The sequence below is a fragment of the Leptodactylus fuscus genome, chromosome 6 (genome assembly GCF_031893055.1).
Source record: "Leptodactylus fuscus isolate aLepFus1 chromosome 6, aLepFus1.hap2, whole genome shotgun sequence".
Taxonomy (NCBI): Eukaryota; Metazoa; Chordata; class Amphibia; order Anura; family Leptodactylidae; genus Leptodactylus; species Leptodactylus fuscus.
The window spans coordinates 32,628,357-32,652,912 of NC_134270.1; positions in this window are offsets into that span (position 1 = coordinate 32,628,357).

A 24,556-nucleotide genomic window follows, 5' to 3' on the forward strand; every position below is an offset into this window, starting at 1 on the left:
ATCGTCAAACATTCCCATCAGAATTGTATGAAGGAACAGTAAAAGATGGCCTGGTCATCAAAACCCTCTTTAAAAGGATCTTAAAGGGAATGTCTCTCCCACCTTGTTTCCCAATAGAGGCCATCTATAGTATAGAGCAAGGGTAGGGAACGTACGGCTCTACAGCTGTTGCAAAACTACAACTCCCAGCATGCATACTGGCTCTGCTGTTCTTGGAGCTCCCATGGAAGTGAATGGAGCATGTTAGGAGTTGTAGTTTCACAGCAGCTGGAGAGCCGAAGGTTCCCTACCCCTGGTCTAGAGAATAAACCCCTGATCAGTGGGGTCTGAACACTGAGACCCTTCATCATCAGCGCACATTGTGGATCATATAGGGCAGAAACAGGACGTGTGATCAGTGGGGTCCCAATAGACAGATCCCCAGTGATCTACTTTTTATTCCTAGAGGGAATAGCTTGTTGCCTCTGGTGCTGGAAGCCGACATCTGTGTCCCTGGTATAGCGGTGGTGCTGGAGCACTACAGCCCTGCCCCCAATGACTAGGAACAGAGCTGCAGTATTAGCCACCACCTATATACAGTGAATACAGCTGCAGTATTCACCGCCATTATATACAGTGAACACAGCTGCAGTATTCACCGCCACTTATATACAGTGAACACAGCTGCAGTATTCACCACTGCTTATATACAGTGTACAGAGCTGCAGTATTCACCACCGCCTATATACAGTGAACACAGCTACAGTATTAGCCACTGCCTATAGTCAGTGTACAGAGCTGTAGTATTAACCACCACGTATATACAGTGTACAGAGCTGTAGTATTCTACCCCGCTTATATACAGTGAACAGAGCTATAGTATTAACCACCACCATTTACCGTGTTTCCCCCAAAATAAGACAGTGTCTTATATTAAATTTTGGCCCTAAAGATATGCTATGTCTTATTTTCAGGGGATGTCTTATTTTATTTTCGTGTGCTGCTGCCACCACTGAGCTACGCTGAGATGTGCTTGCTGCGCAAAGACTATATGAAGAAAAACATTGGCTGAATGATGTGCGGTGCTCCGTGTGCACAGGAAAGCCGACTGCTGCCGCTGCTGTGATACCGTACGTTGTATCCACTGTTCCTGCTGCTGTGGGATGAGCTGTGAGAGTGGGCCCCCCGCCACATACGATACTTAGTGTATCTCCATCTGGACATACACTATATGGGCATCTCCCAGCTCATCCTACAGAGGCAGGAACAGTGGATACAATGTATCGCAGCGGCGTCTGCAATGTTTTTCTTCATACAATCTTTGCGCAGAAAGATTATTATTATTGGGGATGTCTTACTTTCAGGAGGTGCCTTATATTAGGCAATTCAACAAAACCTCTGCTATGTCTTACTTTCGGGGGATGACTTATTTTCAGGGGGAAAAGGGTATATACAGTCTACAGAGCCTTCTAGGTTCTAGCACTGGATACTGGCTGGAAGCGCTGAGTGCTGGGCCCCACTGATCAAATATTGGTGACCCTATCCTAAGGGGGGGGGCATCAGCCCAGAAAACCTGTTTGATGAAAGTTTTTTATAGACCACAGAGAAAATGAAAACAGGACAATGAATATTTTTAGTTAAAAATCGATTTTAATTTCATATTTAGTATCAAAAAGACTGTCATTGAAATACAAAGAAAACATTATATTGGTACAAAATATAGAAAACCTCGTGCAGGAGGCATACAAATAAAGATCACATATAAAAACCCATAATGTACAGCATAATTTAAGGTAAGAACATTTAAAAACCTACAAAAGAAAGACCGAGGAGGAGGGGAAGACCCAAATAAACAAGGAATAGGAAGGGGAGAGGCGGGGGAAGGGAATTCTAGACCACATCACGTTAAAAGATTATATAGTATATACTTACAGTAATAATGGACATCTGATGGGGCCGGGGTAACAGTTAGTGTCAGATCCTGAGGGGTCGCACCTACACTGCACTGGGATTGGTTGTTACTAGCAATAGGTGGATTCACACCTGCAATATTTCCATTGGGGGTCTCGGTCCCCTATTTCGCTTGAAAAATGTGGAGAGAAAAATCCTACAAGCAGCACTTTTCTCTCCACATGATTCGTTCGGAAAATACACAGACCCCATTATAGCCTATGGGGTTCATGTGGTTTCATTGCTCATCCCTTTTTAATGTGTTCAATATTCCGTTCAGAGGGGGATCCCCAAGCGGACTCCCCAAATGGAATACTGAACACAGATGCGAACCAGCCTTAGCTAATGCATGATGGTACGTGTAGACTGACTCGCACTACCTCCCCCTCCATCTCTCTAGCTATCCCACTCACTACTAGACCTTCCAAACTAACTTAGCCCACCGCCCCATCATACTTGCCTCTCTCTTACTTCCAGACTTCCTCCGGTGAGACAGCTCCTCCCTCTTTTCTGACTCTGCCGGAGCACGCAATAGTCCCGCCGTTGCTCTTTGCTCTGCAGTCGGCAATCCACCTCTACAACGCAGGCATGGGAGGCTATTGTTGTTTTAATGGCATTTACTCTGTAGCCAAAAACGACATGTCACCTGTATTCTATATTTTGGTATAATTCCAGGGAAAACAAATTTATATGGTTTTATTTACATTTTAACCCCTTAACAAAAATCCAAAACTGTGCCAAATTTTTTTCTTATTAAAGTCGCCATATTATGACACCCATAACTTTTTTCTAATTCCGTGTATGGTGGTGCATAGGGCATTTTTTTTTGCAGACCCAGGTGTACCCCCTGGGGGCCTTGAACCCCAGGGAGTCTGATCCCTAATGTAATGCATTGCAAAATATTGGCACGTCTACTGCAGGCTGCATATATGTAGAGGCAGAGTAAGGGCCATTATATAACATGTTGGTCGCTGTGGGGCCATTATATTACATGTGGGCACCGAAGGGGGGGGGCACTGAGGGGGCCATCAAATAACTGTTACTGAAGGCTCCAAACAAAGCCGTATTTTATAAACCTTTATAAGTGTTGCCTATTTGGAGGTGCCCGCTGGAGACATTTGATCACTAGGGGGCACTTCGCTTGGTCTAGAGCACTAGCACCTAATGATCTTGTAGTGGGGCCTTCACACCATTGAGATCTCACATAAACCTAGAAACAAACAAAAACCTAGTTAAACATTGTTTTGAGGGTTTTTTTTAGTCAAATGTATAAAAAACCAGAGGACATTCTGGAATTTGATGTGACAGCAGAGACACAAGCCTCATGGAAAACAACGAATAAATCCCCCCCCCCATATGTTAAGTGTTCCCTTCATGAGACTGACCCATTTGTCACACATCCTGCACCTCTCCCTCTCTCACCTCACACGGCCTGAACTCCATTTCCCTTTCTCATACAGAGCTATACCCTTAAAGAGGACCTTTCATCAGATTGGGCACATGCAGTTTTATATACTGCTGGAAAGCTGACAGTGCACTTAATTCAATCTGTGCCCTGGGTAAAGCGCTATCGGTCCCGGTACCGTAGCGCTTTGCAGTCAGAAGGGCGTTTCTGACACTTAGCCAAGGACGCCCTTCTGCCCAGCAGCGCCTATCGCGCTGTACAGTGTGAGCGGGGAGGAACGCCCCCTGCCTCTGCTCACAGTGCTCGTCCATAGATGAGTATTATCAGGAGAGGGAGGTGGTGTTCCTCCCCAGTCTTAGAGCACAGCGTGATAGGCGCTGCTGGACAGAAGGGCATCCCTGGCTAAGTGTCAGAAACGCCCTTCTGACTGTAATGCCCTATGGTACCGGGACCGATAGCGCTTTACACCGGGCACAGATCGGGAAAGCCGACAGTGTACTGAATTCAGCGCACTGTCGGCTTTCCAGCAGTATATAACACTGCATGTGCCCAATCTGATGAAAGATCCTCTTTAATGTACCCCTTTTATCACGCAAGCTGCAACCCCAATTCTCCATCTTGGGCAGCCTGCACCCCCTTCTCCTTTTTATGTCTCTAGTATCCTGTACATCCCCCTCTATTTCTCACACAAAGTGCTCCCCACACCCTCTTTTGCTCACACACAGCCTGAACCCCCTTTCCCCCCTCTTGCTTACACTTGCTGTCTCTTCCCTCCATCTTACCTTCCAGTCTCCATTCACTGCAGCTTCCTTTTCCTGTGTAACTCGGCACTGTCCTGAATAGCTCCGCCCACACCAGAGCCTGATCACATGGTCCCGACGTCACCAGAAGTCCTTTAGCCCACTAGGATTTAGCATCTACCGTGAGTGTACATGGTGTGTGTATGTGTATGACACACAAGGCCAGTGGCATAACTAGGAATGGTCGGGCCCCGTGGCTAACTTTTGACATGGGGCTCCCCCTGACCGACGCCAAAGACCCCGACCAACCGACACACCTCCCCTCCCACATTCCTACACGCACTATTATGCCCCACAGTGGCCTCTGCAGACATTACTATGCCTCATAGTGGCCCCTTACACACAGTATTATGCCCCATAGTGGTCCCTGCACACAGTATTATGTCCCATAGTGGCCCCTGTACACACAGTATTATGCCCCATAGTGGTCCCTGCACACAGTATTATGCCCCATAGTGGTCCCTGCACACAGTATTATGCCCCATAGTGGTCCCTGTACACACAGTATGATGCCCCATAGTGGCCCCTGTACACACAGTATTATACCCCATAGTAGCCCCTGCACATAGTATTATACCCCATAGTAGCCCCTGCACATAGTATTATGCCCCATAGTAGCCCCTGCACACAGTATTATACCCCATAGTAGCCCCTGCACATAGTATTATACCCCATAGTAGCCCCTGCACATAGTATTATGCCCCATAGTAGCCCCTGCACATAGTATTATGTCCCATAGTAGCCCCTGCACACACAGTATTATGTCCCATAGTGGCCCCTGTACACACAGTATTATGCCCCATAGTGGCCCCTGTACACACAGTATTATACCCCATAGTGGCCCCTGTACACACGGTATGATGCCCCATAGTGGTCCCTGCACACAGTATTATGTCCCATAGTGGCCCCTGTACACACAGTATTATGCCCCATAGTGGTCCCTGCACACAGTATTATGCCCCATAGTGGTCCCTGCACACAGTATTATGCCCCATAGTGGTCCCTGCACACAGTATTATGCCCCATAGTGGTCCCTGCACACAGTATTATGTCCCATAGTGGCCCCTGTACACACAGTATTATGCCCCATAGTGGTCCCTGCACACAGTATTATGCCCCATAGTGGCCCCTGCACACAGTATTATCCCCCATAGTTGCCCCTGCACACAGTATGATGCCCCATAGTGGTCCCTGCACACAGTATGATGCCCCATAGTGGTCCCTGCACACAGTATGATGCCCCATAGTTGCCCCTGCACACAGTATGATGCCCCATAGTGGCCCCTGCACACAGTATTATGTCCCACTGTGGACACCCATGAACAAAATCCAGTGGGCGCACTCCCTCAACAACAACAACTCGAGCTGGAATGGCAAACAAAACAACTTTTATTGGAAAACAGATGACGCGTTTCGGGGTAGAGGTGCCAAACAACCAGCACCACCCCTTCTTCCGATCTAATTAACACGTCTTACTGCGTCTCAGTGCCGGGTGAAGAGGAGGCGGCAGCGGGAGCAGCGCAAGGTTGGCAGGTAAAATAACTTTTTGTTTGTTTTATAATAGGCCGCTACCTGCTGGAGTATTCCCAGCAGGTAGTGGCCTATTTACATGCCTCCCTGGGCCTGTTCACTGCCACCCCTACTTCCCCTTCTACTATAGGCCGCAGAGGCCGGCAGTGAGTAGGCCCGAGCCCAGGCCGCGATCCCACTACCGCTATTATTATACTAGGGGATCTTTTCAGTATAATAATCGGAGCCCCAGGGAAGGTGAGGGAACATAATAAACAATGTTACTCACCTCTCCGGGATCCAATGTTAATCCTAGCAGGCTTCGGGCCTATATGGTAATGTAAAAGATGCCACGTGGTCTGGGATATTACCTTATAGGCCCAAAGCCTGTACTAGCAGCACCATATAGGCCCGAAGCCTGTGCTAGTAGTAATAGCCTGTTACTGCTAGCATAGGCTTTGGGCCTGTATAGTACTGCTAGCACAGGCTTTGGGCCTGTATGGTAATATCCCAGACCACGTGACATTTGGGACATTATGAAACAGGCCCAAAGCCTGCTAGAATTAACATGAGCACAAACAGAATGTCATACATTTTCCCCCCTTGGCTTATACTCGAGTCAATAAGTTTTTTGTGATAAAATTAGGGGCCTTGGCTTATATTCGGGTCAACTTATACTCGAGTATATACGGTGTGTATATATATATATATATATATATATATATATGATTTTTAAAAAGTTTCAAGTTATTGAACATAATGTAGACACTAAAATAATTATCAGTACATAGTAATAAATAAAAAGACTAAAAAATAAGCCCATATACCCACGAAGATACATCCTTGGCACCTTGTGATATACACTCACCGGCCATTTTATTAGGTACACCTGTCCAACTGCTCGTTAACACTTAATTTCTAATCAGCCAATCACATGGCGGCAACTCAGTGCATTTAGGCATGTAGACATGGTCAAGACAATCTCCTGCAGTTCAAACCGAGCATCAGTATGGGGAAGAAAGGTGATTTGAGTGCCTTTGAACGTGGCATGGTTGTTGGTGCCAGAAGGGCTGGTCTGAGTATTTCAGAAACTGCTGATCTACTGGGATTTTCACGCACAACCATAGAGCTGGCTAGGCTATTCTAATCAGTATATAACATGATTGGTTATAGGGATATAAGACAAGCCTGGCACATGGCTATTGGCTGAGGCTCATTATAATCTGCATCTCATTATAGCTTTCCACACTGGGATGGATTTTCCCATGAAACAAAGAAGGATTCAAAATACTTATGTGTGAGCTAACATCCCAGACTATGTCTATATATATATATCATGGCAAAAGAGATAAGATGACATGTTGCAACTTGATTAACAATGAGCTACATAGATTCTGTGTCTGTACACTCTAAGTGACCTTCATATACCATAAAATATGACAAAGTGCCCAGATACCATAAAATTAATACTTTTGTTGGTTATGTGTCCATACATCATGTAAAGGAGATAAGAGATATACAAAGTCAGCTGCATCTTCTCAAAATGAGGCCCTTGAGAGATAATGATTAGCAACCTCTGCATTAACGTTCATTATCACATTCCTTAAAGTCTAACAAGGGGCCGCCTCCTTTACTTAAGCAGAAAAATCAGTTTATATGTGAAAGAGTACAAGATGGCTGCCAAAATACAAAGATGGAGGACTTAACTCTAACATTAATAAGGGACACTATTTATACAGGGGATACACGGGGGCATTATTAATAAGGGACACTATTTATACAGGGGATACATGAGAACATTATTAATAAGGGGCACTATTTATGCAGCGGATACACGGGGGCATTATTAATAAGGGACACTATTTATACAGGAGATACAGGGGGCATTATTAATAAGGGGCACTATTTATACAGCGGATACACGGGGGCATTATTAATAAGGGGCACTATTTATACAGGGGATACATGGGGGCATTATTAATAAGGGGCACTATTTATACAGGGGATACATGGGGGCATTATTAATAAGGGGCACTATTTATACAGCGGATACACGGGGGCATTATTAATAAGGGGCACTATTTATACAGCGGATACACGGGGGCATTATTAATAAGGGGCACTATTTATACAGGGGATACACAGGGCATTATTAATAAGGGGCACTATTTATACAGCGGATACATGGGGGCATTATTAATAAGGGGCACTATTTATACAGGGGATACACTGGGGCATTATTAATAAGGGGCACTATTTATACAGGGTATACACGGGGGCATTATTAATAAGGGGCACTATTTATACAGGGGATACACAGGGGCATTATTAATATGGGGCACTATTTATACAGGGTATACACGGGGGCATTATTAATAAGGGGCACTATTTATACAGCGGATACATGGGGGCATTATTAATAAGGGGCACTATTTATACAGGGTATACACGGGGGCATTATTAGTAAGGGGCACTATTTATACAGGGGATACACAGGGCATTATTAATAAGGGGCACTATTTATACAGCGGATACACGGGGGCATTATTAATAAGGAACACTATTTATACAGGGGATACACGGGGGCATTATTAATAAGGGGCACTATTTATACAGTGGATACATGGGGGCATTATTAATAAGGGGCACTATTTATACAGGGGATACACGGGGCATTATTAATAAGGGGCACTATTTATACAGTGGATACATGGGGGCATTATTAATAAGGGGCACTATTTATACAGAGGATACACGGGGGCATTATTAATAAGGGGCACTATTTACACAGGGGATACATGGGGGCATTATTAATAAGGGACACTATTTATACAGGGGATACACGGGGCATTATTAATAAGGGGCACTATTTATACAGGGGATACATGGGGGCATTATTAATAAGGGGCACTATTTATGCAGCGGATACATGAGAACATTATTAATAAGGGACACTATTTATACAGGGGATACACGGGGGCATTATTAATAAGGGGCACTATTTATACAGGGGATACATGAGAACATTATTAATAAGGGACACTATTTATACAGGGGATACACTGGGGCATTATTAATAAGGGGCACTATTTATACAGGGTATACACGGGGGCATTATTAATAAGGGGCACTATTTATACAGCGGATACACGGGGGCATTATTAATAAGGAACACTATTTATACAGCGGATACACGGGGGCATTATTAATAAGGGGCACTATTTATACAGGGGATACACAGGGCATTATTAATAAGGGGCACTATTTATACAGCGGATACATGGGGGCATTATTAATAAGGGGCACTATTTATACAGGGGATACACTGGGGCATTATTAATAAGGGGCACTATTTATACAGGGTATACACGGGGGCATTATTAATAAGGGGCACTATTTATACAGGGGATACACAGGGGCATTATTAATATGGGGCACTATTTATACAGGGTATACACGGGGGCATTATTAATAAGGGGCACTATTTATACAGCGGATACATGGGGGCATTATTAATAAGGGGCACTATTTATACAGGGTATACACGGGGGCATTATTAGTAAGGGGCACTATTTATACAGGGGATACACAGGGCATTATTAATAAGGGGCACTATTTATACAGCGGATACACGGGGGCATTATTAATAAGGAACACTATTTATACAGGGGATACACGGGGGCATTATTAATAAGGGGCACTATTTATACAGTGGATACATGGGGGCATTATTAATAAGGGGCACTATTTATACAGGGGATACACGGGGCATTATTAATAAGGGGCACTATTTATACAGTGGATACATGGGGGCATTATTAATAAGGGGCACTATTTATACAGAGGATACACGGGGGCATTATTAATAAGGGGCACTATTTACACAGGGGATACATGGGGGCATTATTAATAAGGGACACTATTTATACAGGGGATACACGGGGCATTATTAATAAGGGGCACTATTTATACAGGGGATACATGGGGGCATTATTAATAAGGGGCACTATTTATGCAGCGGATACATGAGAACATTATTAATAAGGGACACTATTTATACAGGGGATACACGGGGGCATTATTAATAAGGGGCACTATTTATACAGGGGATACATGAGAACATTATTAATAAGGGACACTATTTATACAGGGTATACATGGGGGCATTATTAATAAGGGGCACTATTTATACAGGGTATACACGGGGGCATTATTAATAAGGGGCACTATTTATACAGCGGATACACGGGGGCATTATTAATAAGGAACACTATTTATACAGGGGATACACGGGGGCATTATTAATAAGGAACACTATTTATACAGGGGATACACGGGGACATTATTAATAAGGGGCACTATTTATACAGCGGATACATGGGGGCATTATTAATAAGGGGCACTATTTATACAGGGTATACACGGGGGCATTATTAGTAAGGGGCACTATTTATACAGGGGATACACGGGGGCATTATTAATAAGGGGCACTATTTATACAGTGGATACATGGGGGCATTATTAATAAGGGGCACTATTTATACAGGGGATACACGGGGCATTATTAATAAGGGGCACTATTTATACAGTGGATACATGGGGGCATTATTAATAAGGGGCACTATTTATACAGGGGATACACGGGGGCATTATTAATAAGGGGCACTATTTACACAGGGAATACATGGGGGCATTATTAATAAGGGACACTATTTATACAGGGGATACACGGGGCATTATTAATAAGGGGCACTATTTATACAGGGGATACATGGGGGCATTATTAATAAGGGGCACTATTTATGCAGCGGATACATGAGAACATTATTAATAAGGGACACTATTTATACAGGGGATACACGGGGGCATTATTAATAAGGGGCACTATTTATACAGGGGATACATGAGAACATTATTAATAAGGGACACTATTTATACAGGGGATACACTGGGGCATTATTAATAAGGGGCACTATTTATACAGGGTATACACGGGGGCATTATTAATAAGGGGCACTATTTATACAGGGGATACACAGGGGCATTATTAATATGGGGCACTATTTATACAGGGTATACACGGGGGCATTATTAATAAGGGGCACTATTTATACAGCGGATACATGGGGGCATTATTAATAAGGGGCACTATTTATACAGGGTATACACGGGGGCATTATTAGTAAGGGGCACTATTTATACAGGGGATACACAGGGCATTATTAATAAGGGGCACTATTTATACAGCGGATACATGGGGGCATTATTAATAAGGGACACTATTTATACAGGGGATACACGGGGCATTATTAATAAGGGGCACTATTTATACAGTGGATACATGGGGGCATTATTAATAAGGGGCACTATTTATACAGGGGATACACGGGGGCATTATTAATAAGGGGCACTATTTACACAGGGGATACATGGGGGCATTATTAATAAGGGACACTATTTATACAGGGGATACACGGGGCATTATTAATAAGGGGCACTATTTATACAGGGGATACATGGGGGCATTATTAATAAGGGGCACTATTTATACAGGGGATACATGGGGGCATTATTAATAAGGGACACTATTTATACAGGGGATACACGGGGGCATTATTAATAAGGGGCACTATTTATACAGGGTATACACGGGGCATTATTAATAAGGGGCACTATTTATGCAGCGGATACATGAGAACATTATTAATAAGGGGCACTATTTATACAGGGGATACACGGGGGCATTATTAATAAGGGGCACTATTTATACAGGGGATACACGGGGGCATTATTAATAAGGGGCACTATTTATTATGTCTTACTTTCGGGGGATGACTTATTTTCGGGGGGAAAAGGGTATATACAGTCTACAGAGCCTTCTAGGTTCTAGCACTGGATACTGGCTGGAAGCGCTGAGTGCTGGGCCCCACTGATCTAATATTGGTGACCCTATCCTAAGGGGAGGGGCATTAGCCCAGAAAACCTGTTTGATGAAAGTTTTTTATAGACCACAGAGAAAATGAAAACAGGACAATGAATATTTTTAGTTAAAAATAGATTTTAATTTCATATTTAGTATCAAAAAGACTGTCATTGAAATACAAAGAAAACATTATATTGGTACAAAATATAGAAAACCCCGTGCAGGAGGCATACAAATAAAGATCACATATAAAAACCCATAATGTACAGCATAATTTAAGGTAAGAACATTTAAAAACCTACAAAAGAAAGACCGAGGAGGAGGGGAAGACCCAACTAAACAAGGAATAGGAAGGGGAGAGGCGGGGGAAGGGAATTCTAGACCACATCACGTTAAAAGATTATATAGTATATACTTACAGTAATAATGGACATCTGATGGGGCCGGGGTAACAGTTAGTGTCAGATCCTGAGGGGTCGCACCTACACTGCACTGGGATTGGTAGTTACTAGCAATAGGTGGATTCACACCTGCAATATTTCCTTTAGGGGTCTCGGTCCCCTATTTCGCTTGAAAAATGTGGAGAGAAAAATCCTACAAGCAGCACTTTTCTCTCCACATGATTCGTGCGGAAAATACACAGACCCCTTTATAGCCTATGGGGTTCATGTGGTTTCATTGCTCATCCCTTTTTAATGTGTTCAATATTCCGTTCAGAGGGGGATCCCCAAGCGGACTCCCCAAATGGAATACTGAACACAGATGCGAACCAGGCTTTAGCTAATGCATCATGGTACGTGTAGGCTGACTCGCACTACCTCCCCCTCCATCTCTCTAGCTATCCCACTCACTACTAGACCTTCCCAACTAACTTAGCCCACCGCCCCATCATACTTGCCTCTCTCTTACTTCCAGACTTCCTCCGGTGAGACAGCTCCTCCCTCTTTTCTGACTCTGCCGGAGCACGCAATAGTCCCGCCGTTGCTCTTTGCTCTGCAGTCGGCAATCCACCTCTACAACGCAGGCATGGGAGGCTATTGTTTTTTTAATGGCATTTACTCTGTAGCCAAAAACGACATGTCACCTGTATTCTATGTTTTGGTATAATTCCAGGGAAAACAAATTTATATGGTTTTATTTTCATTTTAACCCCTTAACAAAAATCCCAAATTGTGCCAAATTTTTTTTCTTATTAAAGTCGCCATATTATGACACCCATAACTTTTTCTAATTCCGTGTATGGGGGTGCATTAGGGCATTTTTTTTTGCAGACCCAGGTGTACCCCCTGGGAGCCTTGAGCCTCATGGAGTCTGATCCCTAATGTAATGCATTACAAAATATTGGCACTTCTACTGCAGGCTGCATATATGTAGAGGCAGAGTAAGGGCCATTATATAACATGTTGGTCGCTGTGGGGCCATTATATTACATGTGGGCACCGAAGGGGGGAGAGGCACTGAGGGGGCCATCAAATAACTGTTACTGAAGGCTCCAAACAAAGCCGTATTTTATAAACCTTTATAAGTGTTGCCTATTTGGAGGTGCCCGGTTGAGACATTTGATCACTAGGGGGCACTTCGCTTGGTCTAGAGCACTGGTACCTAATGATCTTGTAGTGGGGCCTTCACACCATTGAGATCTCACATAAACCTAGAAACAAACAAAAACTTGGTTAAACATTGTTTTGAGGTTTTTTTTTAGTCAAATGTATAAAAAACCAGAGGACATTCTGGAATTTGATGTGACAGCAGAGACACAAGCCTCATGGAAAACAACGAATAAATCCCCCCCCCCATATGTTAAAGGGTTTGTCCCACGTCGCATACTCACCAGTCTTCGTTGCTATAAAATCTTCTGTCTTCAGGCTTTGTTGCTTCATTCGTGGGCGGGGTCACATATGCAAAGCCAAGCGGCAAGATGCCGCTGGCCCGGCGTGCGCGCTCATAGACCAGTCTAGCCTTCACAATGCGAATACAGACCCGACATCCGCCTCTCTCTATTACAGCGGATGCCAGGTCTGTATTCGCATTGTGAAGGCTAGACTGGTCTCACCATCTATGAGCGTGCACGCAGGGCCAGTGGCATTGCGCTGCTGGCTTCATGCAGGGCAGAAGCATAGCGATGTTGCTGGCATCTGTGCTGGCGTCTAACCCTCCCCGGCATCCGCCTCTCTATTACAGCGGATGCTGGGTCTGTATTGGCGGCCCCTTCCTCCCAAAGGGTAAACTACCCCCCCCCTCCTCCAGGCTCACTCCCGTGCACTTAGCCCCTCCCCCCTGAGAGCAGCAGATACATCACTTGACTTATGACCAGATAAATCAAGGGATGTGTCCCAAAAAAATGAATAAAGTAATATAGCGGCCAAACAAAGCAGTTTTGCTGAAGCAATGTATTTAGGAAAAACAAACAGTATAGATAGGATCCTTGTGATGGGACAACCCCTTTAAGTGTTCCCTTCATGAGACTGACCCATTTGTCACACATCCTGCACCTCTCCCTCTCTCACCTCACACAGCCTGAACCCCGTTTCCCTTTCTCATACACAGCTATACCCTTAATCTACCCCTTTTATCATGCAGGCTGCAACCCCAATTCTCCATCTTGGGCAGCCTGCACCCCCTTCTCCTTTTTATGTCTCTAGTATCCTGTACATCCCCCTCTATTTCTCACACAAAGTGCTCCCCACACCCTCTTTTGCTCACACACAGCCTGAACCCCCTTTCCCCCCTCTTGCTTACACTTGCTGTCTCTTCCCTCCATCTTACCTTCCAGTTTCCATTCACTGCAGCTTCCTTTTCCTGTGTAACTCGGCACTGTCCTGAATAGCTCCGCCCACACCAGAGCCTGATCACATGGTCCCGACGTCACCAGAAGTCCTTTAGCCCACTAGGATTTAGCATCTACCGTGAGTGTACATGGTGTGTGTATGTGTATGACACACAAGGCCAGTGGCATAACTAGGAATGGTCGGGCCCCGTGGCTAACTTTTGACATGGGGCTCCCCCTGACCGACGCCAAAGACCCCGACCAACCGACACACCTCCCCTCCCACATTCCTACACGCACTATTATGCCCCACAGTGGCCTCTGCAGACATTACTATGCCCCATAGTGGCCCCTTACACACAGTATTATGCCCCATAGTGGTCCTTGTACACACAGTATTATGCCCCATAGTGGTCCCTGCACACAGTATTATGCCCCATAGTGGTCTTTGCACACAGTATTATGCCCCATAGTGGCCCCTGTACACACAGTATTATACCCCATAGTGGCCCCTGTACACACAGTATGATGCCCCATAGTGGTCCCTGCACACAGTATTATGTCCCATAGTGGCCCCTGTACACACAGTATTATGCCCCATAGTGGTCCCTGCACACAGTATTATGCCCCATAGTGGTCCCTGCACACAGTATTATGCCCCATAGTGGTCCCTGCACACACAGTATGATGCCCCATAGTGGCCCCTGTACACACAGTATTATACCCCATAGTAGCCCCTGCACATAGTATTATACCCCATAGTAGCCCCTGCACATAGTATTATGCCCCATAGTAGCCCCTGCACATAGTATTATGTCCCATAGTAGCCCCTGCACACACAGTATTATGTCCCATAGTGGCCCCTGTACACACAGTATTATGCCCCATAGTGGTCCCTGCACACACAGTATTATGTCCCATAGTGGCCCCTGTACACACAGTATTATGCCCCATAGTGGTCCCTACACACACAGTATGATGCCCCATAGTGGCCCTTGTACACACAGTATTATACCCCATAGTAGCCCCTGCACATAGTATTATGTCCCATAGTAGCCCCTGCACACAGTATTGTGTCCCACTGTGGACACCCATGAACAAAATCCAGTGGGCGCACTCCCTCAACATCAACAACTCGAGCCGGAATGGCAAAAGGAAACAACTTTTATTGGAAAACAGATGACGCGTTTCGGGGTAGAGGTGCCAAACAACCAGCACCACCCCTTCTTCCGATCTAATTAACACGTCTTACTGCGTCTCATTGCCGGGTGAAGAGGAGGCGGCAGCGGGAGCAGTGTGAGGTTGGCAGGTAAAATAACTTTTTGTTTGTTTTATAATAGGCCGCTACCTGCTGGAGTATTCCCAGCAGGTAGTGGCCTATTTACATGCCTCCCTGGGCCTGTTCACTGCCACCCCTACTTCCCCTTCTACTATAGGCCGCGGAGGCCGGCAGTGAGTAGGCCCGAGCCCAGGCCGCGATCCCACTACCGCTATTATTATACTAGGGGATCTTATCAGTATAATAATCGGAGCCCCAGAGGAGGGGAGGGAACATAATAAACAATGTTACTCACCTCTCCGGGATCCAATGTTAATCCTAGCAGGCTTCAGGCCTATATGTTAATGTCAAAGATGCCACGTGGTCTGGGATATTATCATATAGGCCCAAAGCCTGTGCTAGCAGTACCATATAGGCCCGAAGCTTGTGCTAGTAGTAATAGCCTGTTACTGCTAGCATAGGCTTTGGGCCTATATGGTAATATCCCAAACCACATGATATTTGGGACATTATCATACAGGCCCAAAGCCTGCTAGGATTAGCATGAGCACAAACAGAATGTCATGCATTTTCCTCCCTTGGCTTATACTCGAGTCAATAAGTTTTTTGTGATAAAATTAGGGGCCTTGGCTTATGTTCAGGTCAACTTATACTCGAGTATATACGGTGTGTGTATATATATATATATATATATATATATATATATATAATTAAAAAAAAAGTTTCAAGTTATTGAACATAATGTAGACACTAAAATAATTATCAGTACATAGTAATAAATAAAAAGACTAAAAAATAAGCCCATATACCCACGAAGTTATATCATTGGTACCTTGTGATATATATCAGATTGGACATATACATGTCTATGTATTAAGCATTGATGTATATTTATAATATTTTTTTAGTCTTCTTATTTATTACCATGTACTGATAATTATTTTAGCGTCTATATTATGTTCAATAATTTGAAAAAAATGTTTTAATCCTTTATTTATTTATTCCTTTATATATATATGAATTGTTTTTATTTATGATTTATTGTATATGGAACAATGTATGTAATATGCATAATTTATATAAAGGGTCATTAGGATAGTGGTATTTATGACAGGGGGAATCGGAGCATAATATAAGGGGGCAATTAATTAAAGGGGTTGTACGGGATAATCACTTTTTTAATATGAGACCAGGAAAGGTGAAAGAAAAACTAAAAAACGTACCTGTCCCTTGTGCTCCGGTGTCTCCCACCATGGTCCAGTTCTGCTGTGTTATCTTCTAGCAGAAGTCCCCACCGCACATGACCACTGAGGTCACTGACACGGGACATCACTTTGCTGTGGGAACTTCTGCTGGAATAAAACACCGGAGCAGCAGGACTGGAACGTGCTGGGAGACACCGGAGCATCTTCTCCGGCCTCATATTTAAAAAGTTGTTATCCTGGACAACCCCTTTAAGGTGGCAATTGGGCTTTAATAAAGGAGTTTTCCAGCTGATTGTTATTGACTCCCCCAGATCAGCAGTTTGAAGGGGCTGTGGCGCCCGTTTATATCACACGCTGTCTGTGTATAGTGACCATAATGTATTTACAGCCTTGTCACATAGATGTGTATAGGACCAGGCTGTAGTTACATGACATGGCCACTAGGAGATGAACGACACTGTGTAAACAGAGAAGCCATTACAGCTCTTACACAGGTATCACACAGGTTCATTCACACAGCTGATCAGTGGGGGTCCAGGGCTTTTTGAGCTCCACTTTTTTTTTTTTTTTTTTTTTTTATTGATAGCCTGAAAAACTTTTTAATTAGGAAACACCTGGGGCATTATTAATAAGGAGCACTATTTATACAGGGGATACATGGGGGCATTATTAATAAGGGACACTATTTATACAGGGGATACACGGGGGCATTATTAATAAGGGGCACTATTTATACAGGGGATACACGGGGGCATTATTAATAAGGGGCACTATTTATACAGGGGATACATGGGGGCATTATTAATAAGTGACACTATTTATACAGGGGATACTCAGGGGCATTATTAATAAGGGGCACTATTTATACAGGGGATACACGGGGGAATTATTATACAGGGGATACACGGGGGCATTATTAATAAGGGGCACTATTTATACAGGGGATACACGGGGGCATTATTAATAAGGGACACTATTTATACAGGGGATACATGGGGGCATTATTAATAAGGGGCACTATTTATACAGGGGATACACGGGGGCATTATTAATAAGGGGCACTATACAGGGGATACATGGGGGCATTTTTAATAAGGGGCACTATTTATACAGGGGATAGAAAGGGGCATTATTAATAAGGGACACTATTTATACAGGGGATACACGGGGGCATTATTAATAAGGGGCACTCTTTATACAGGGGATACAGGGGGGCATTATTAATAAGGGACACTATTTATGGGGATACACGGGGGCATTATTAATAAGGGGAACTATTTATACAGGGGATACACGGGGGCATTATTAATAAGAGGCACTATTTATACAGGAGATAGACAGGGGCATTATTAATAAGGGGCACTATTTATACAGGGGGTACACGGGGGCATTATTAATAAGGTGCACTATTTATACAGAGAATACACGGGGGCATTATTAATAAGAGGCACTATTTATACAGGAGATAGACAGGGGCATGATTAATAATGGACACTATTTATACAGGGGATAGACAGGGGCATTATTAATAAGGGGCACTATTTATACAGGGGGTACACGGGGGCATTATTAATAAGGTGCACTATTTATACAGAGAATACACGGGGGCATTATTAATAAAGGACACTATTTATACAGGGGATACACGGGGGCATTATTAATAAGAGGCACTATTTATACAGGAGATAGACAGGGGCATGATTAATAAGGGACACTATTTATACAGGGGATAGACAGGGGCATTATTAATAAGGGGCACTATTTATACAGGGGGTACACGGGGGCATTATTAATAAGGTGCACTATTTATACAGAGAATACACGGGGGCATTATTAATAAGGGACACTATTTATACAGGGGATAAACGGGGGCATTATTAATAAGGGGCACTATTTATACAGGGGATACATGGGGGCATTATTAATAAGGGGCACTATTTATACAGGGGATAGACAGGGGCATGATTAATAAGGGACACTATTTATACAGGGGGTAGACGGGGGCATTATTAATAAGGTGCACTATTTATACAGAGAGTACACGGGGGCATTATTAATAAGGGACACTATTTATACAGGGGATAAACGGGGGCATTATTAATAAGGGGCACTATTTATACAGCGGATACACGGGGGCATTATTAATAAGGGGCACTATTTATACAGGGGATACACGGGGGCATTATTAATAAGGGACACTATTTATACAAGGGATACATGGGGGCATTATTAATAAGGGACAATATTTATACAGGGGATACACAGGGGCATTAATAATAAGGGACACTATTTATACAGCGGATACATGGGGGCATTATTAATAAGGGGTGCTATTTATACAGGGGATACACGGGGCATTATTAAAAAGGGGCACTATTTATACAGGGGATACACGGGGGCATTATTAATAAGGGACACTATTTATACAGGGGATACATGGGGGCATTATTAATAAGGAACACTATTTATACAGGGGATACACGGGGGCATTATTAATAAGGGGCACTATTTATGGGGATACACGGGGGCATTATTAATAAGGGGCACTATTTATACAGGGGATACATGGGGGCATTATTAATAAGGGGAACTATTTATACAGGGGATACACGGGGGCATTATTAATAAGGGGCACTATTTATACAGGGGATACATGGGGGCATTATTAATAAGGGGCACTATTTATACAGGGGGTACACGGGGGCATGATTAATAAGGGACACTATTTATACAGGGGGTACACGGGGGCATTATTAATAAGGGGCACTATTTATACAGGGAATACACGGGGGCATTATTAATAAGGGACACTATTTATACAGGGGATAAACGGGGGCATTATTAATAAGGGGCACTATTTATACAGCGGATACACGGGGGCATTATTCATAAGGGGAACTATTTATACAGGGGATACACGGGGGCATTATTAATAAGGGGCACTATTTATACAGGGGATACACGGGGGCATTATTAATAAGGGACAATATTTATACAGGGGATACACGGGGGCATTAATAATAAGGGGCACTATTTATACAGCAGATACACGGGGGCATTATTAATAAGGGACACTATTCATACAGCGGATACACAGGAGCATTATTAATAAGGGACACTTTATACAGGGGATACAGGGGGGCATTATTAATAAGGGGCACTATTTATACAGGGGATACACGGGGGCATTATTAATAAGGGGCACTATTTATACAGGGGATACATGGGGGCATTATTAATAAAGGGCACTATTTATACAGGGGATACATGGGGGCATTATTAATAAGGGGCACTATTTATACAGGGTATAAACGGGGGCATTATTAATAAGGGGCACTTTTTATACAGGGGATACATGGGGGCATTATTAATAAGGGGCACTATTTATACAGGGGGTACACGGGGGCATTATTAATAAGGGGCACTATTTATACAGCGGATACACGGGGGCATTGTTAATAAGGAGAACTATTTATACAGGGGATACACGGGGCATTATTAATAAGGGGCACTATTTATACAGGGGATAAACGGGGGCATTATTAATAAGGGGCACTATTTATACAGGGGATACATGGGGGCATTATTAATAAGGGGCACTATTTATACAGGGGATACACGGGGGCATTGTTAATAAGGAGAACTATTTATACAGGGGATACACGGGGGCATTATTAATAAGGGGCAGTATTTATACAGGGGATACATGGGGGCTTTACTAATAAGGGGCACTATTTATACAGGGGATACACGGGGGCATTATTAATAAGGGGCACTATTTATACAGGGGATACACGGGGGCATTATTAATAAGGGGCACTATTTATACAGGGGATACATGGGGGCTTTACTAATAAGGGGCACTATTTATACAGGGGATACACAGGGGCATTATTAATAAGGGGCACTATTTATACAGAGGATACATGGGGGCTTTACTAATAAGGGGCACTATTTATACAGGGGATACACGGGGGCATTATTAATAAGGGGCACTATTTATACAGGGGATACACGGGGGCATTATTAATAAGGGGCACTATTTATACAGGGGATACACGGGGGCATTATTAATAAGGGGCACTATACAGGGGATACATGGGGGCATTTTTAATAAGGGGCACTATTTATACAGGGGATAGAAAGGGGCATTATTAATAAGGGACACTATTTATACAGGGGATACACGGGGGCATTATTAATAAGGGGCACTCTTTATACAGGGGATACAGGGGGGCATTATTAATAAGGGACACTATTTATGGGGATACACGGGGGCATTATTAATAAGGGACACTATTTATACAGGGGATACACAGGGCATTATTAATAAGGGGCACTATTTATACAGGGGATACACGGGGGCATTATTAATAAGGGACACTATTTATACAGGGGATACACGGGGGCATTGTTAATAAGGGACACTATTTATACAGGGGATACACAGGGCATTATTAATAAGGGGCACTATTTATACAGGGGATACACGGGGGCATTATTAATAAGGGGCACTATTTATACAGGGGATACACGGGGGCATTATTAATAAGGGACACTATTTATACAGGGGATACACGGGGGCATTATTAATTGTGAGTATTCTACATTATTGGGGGTTATAACATATATTTTATAATTGGAGTAGCAGCAGGACGGGGGCTTAGTTTAGGTGACGACAATGTGGGTCGGGGCCTGGAGAAGTGAGGAGTCAAAGATGTCTGTGTTCCAAATTTACAGAGACAAGTCACAGCTGGAAGAAGTGGTCATGGCGGTCCAAAGGGAAGAGAAAGGTAATGTGAAGGATTAGTCAGAGACGTCGCTGTAAGTCCCACAATGTTACTGCACTGCATACACCTAAATGATAGAGGATAAATACCTGATTGACGGGAGTCTGTCTGCTGAGACCTCCAATGGGCCTCAAAATTGTTTTTTCCCCACTTCTGGGCATTCAGTCTGACCGCAGCTAGGCTGAACATAGGCTTACACAGTGGAAGGCACTGACATGGCCACTGTTACTGTCTTAGGCTTAGTTCACACGTAAATTACGTTTGGCTTACTTTGGCACTGGAAAAAAATGCTTACTAATTAGGAAGCGTTTTTTGGACCTTGGCCCGCTTTTTGTGGAGCGTTTTTTTTGTAAAAACCGCTTCCAACAAGGGCAGGTGGTTTTCCCAGCCCTTAAAGGGGTTCTATCAGTAAAATCATGCTGATAGAGCCCCACATATGCTTGCATAGCCTTAAAAAAGGCTATTCAGGCACTGTAAATGTTATATTAAACTACCCCCCAGTTTTAAAATAATACCCTAAAAAAGAATGTGATCTACTTACGCATCGTGCACGATGGGCGGGCATTCAGGGTGCGCCGACTTCTTCATCCATGCCTCCTCTTCCTCCTTTGTTCTCTGGTCCCGTCCTCCTCCGGCGCTCGCGAACTGACATTGATAAAAAAAAAATGGCCTGGGTGCATGTACAGTAGCATGCGGCTTCTACTACGGCTACTGTGCATGTGCCCAGGCCATTTTTTTTTTATCAATGTCAGTTCGCGAGCGCCAGAGGAGGACGGGACCCGAGGACATCGGAGGAAGAGGAGACGTGGATGAAGAAGTCGGCGCACCCTGAATGCCCGCCCATCGTGCACGATGCGTAAGTAGATCACATTCTTTTTTAGGGTATTATTTTAAAACGGGGGGGTAGTTTAATATAACATTTACGGTGCCTGAATGGCCTTCTTAAAGGCTATGCACCCATATGTGGGGCTCTATCAGCATGATTTTGCTGATACAGAACGGGCCGCAAAAAACGCGTTGTGTTTTTTACTGCACATTTTTTTGTAAAAAAAACGCGACGCGTATTTATGCAAAAAAAGTGCGGTAAAAACGCGCATTTTGCGCTTCCCATTAACTTCTATTGCTTTCTTCAGGCAGAAAACGCCTGAAGAAAGGTCATGTCGCTTCTTTTTTCGCCTAGTGAAAAAAATGCTAGGGAAAAAAAAAAAAAGCAAGCCCTCTACATAGACTATCATTGTATGGAGGCGGATTATGACGTGTATTCCGCTGTCCAAATCCGCCTCCATGTCCCCTTGTGAACTAGCCCTTATGCTAAACTCACACAACTGGCGATGTTAGGGCTCACACATTACTCCTGAAGAGAGGGCGCATGCACCCCGGCATACTCCACATTAAAGAGTGCACATGAGAAAGGTTGTTCTGGAAACCGAAACGTCTCCACCTTACTCTGCATAATATATTGTGGATAATGTTATTATACATCGATGGACAATTATTCATATTTGTTATATTGCAACAATAAAACGTTGTCACTGCATCTAATGATGTAACTGCTGTGGCTTTACTATTGTTGGCCTAGGATTGGAGAATGCGGCTGCGCTGCGCCCCACTACACGAGGCGTGTGCCGTACCTCTGTCTATCCTACAACTTGTGCACTAAGCCAGAGAAGGACTCTTAGCATTATAGTTATCTAGGCTTCTAGGAGGTGAAAATAATAGGAGGCAGACTCACGGCGGAAATTGGTGCTGATTTTAAGGCAGAATCTGGCTCAAAAAATCCTGGCAAATTCCTCTGTGTGAACACATCCTTACATTGTGGAGGGATTTGGACTGTACAACATAACTCTTATATGGACACAGATATGGCAGGCACTAGTATAGATAGCGACTGGATGGGATAATATGGCGCCAATATTGTGGACAGTTTTTTGCTTCTCATATAGATTTGCCATTCATAATTTTCAAAGGAAAGCCGCATGACAATCCGACATGTTTGATGTCTCACGGCTTTCGCATGTGCACAGCTGGCAGGTGGTAGTAATGTACAATTTGTAACCGTTTGGACATATGTTGTTTTTTCCTATCCAGAAAGCTGGACCTCTGCCACCCTCACCCCTGCCCCTCCTGCAACCCCCTTCAAAGTGAGAAGCCAAAAGATGAACATCTGCAAACTGGTGTAAATGTGTATCAGTCACCATATCCAGGTAAGGTCACCACCATGAGGGCAACTGTTGGTTTAGAATATTTAGTATTAACAAGCCCCCGGGGCAGATTACTGTGTCCGGCATCTAGTTGTGGGCATATGTGTTTCACTTTTTAATGTATACAATGTACAATGTATATATAACAAATACAACGTACATTGTCCTAGCCATTAAGAATCATTACATTGTATAACTATGGAACACAGTCGGGATATCTCTCACCTGATTGGATGCTGCATGGCGACATCACTATCATTTATGACATCACGGAGCTGTATAAGCACGGAACACACCTACAAGCTCTCAGACTCCATATTGGATAACTTCCTTCTGGATATTATCTTCGGAGAGCGCTTCTTTTCAAATATTTTGGGAATTGGGTAATTGGGAATTTGGGGAAAAGAGGAGGATTTAACAGCAGAAGACATGTCGCCCCCTTCAGGGAGCAAGGGGAATGTCAACACTGACAAAAAAAGGAAAAGAGACACTGTTAGTAATGATGACAGCGAAAGACCTAAAAAGAGACCTAAGAAAAACTCTGGCTCCAAAAAACAACTGGAACAGAACCTGAAGGACATCACTCAGGAATCAGGAACCTCTAAAGGACAAATTTATACTGAATGTCCTGAAAGAAGAGGCCAGAAAAGAAAAATGGAGGAAGAGGAGGCTAAGTCCAACAAAAAATTCAAATGTGCAGAAGATGGAGCAGCTCCATTAACCAGCGCCCCAACAACCAGCGCCCCCA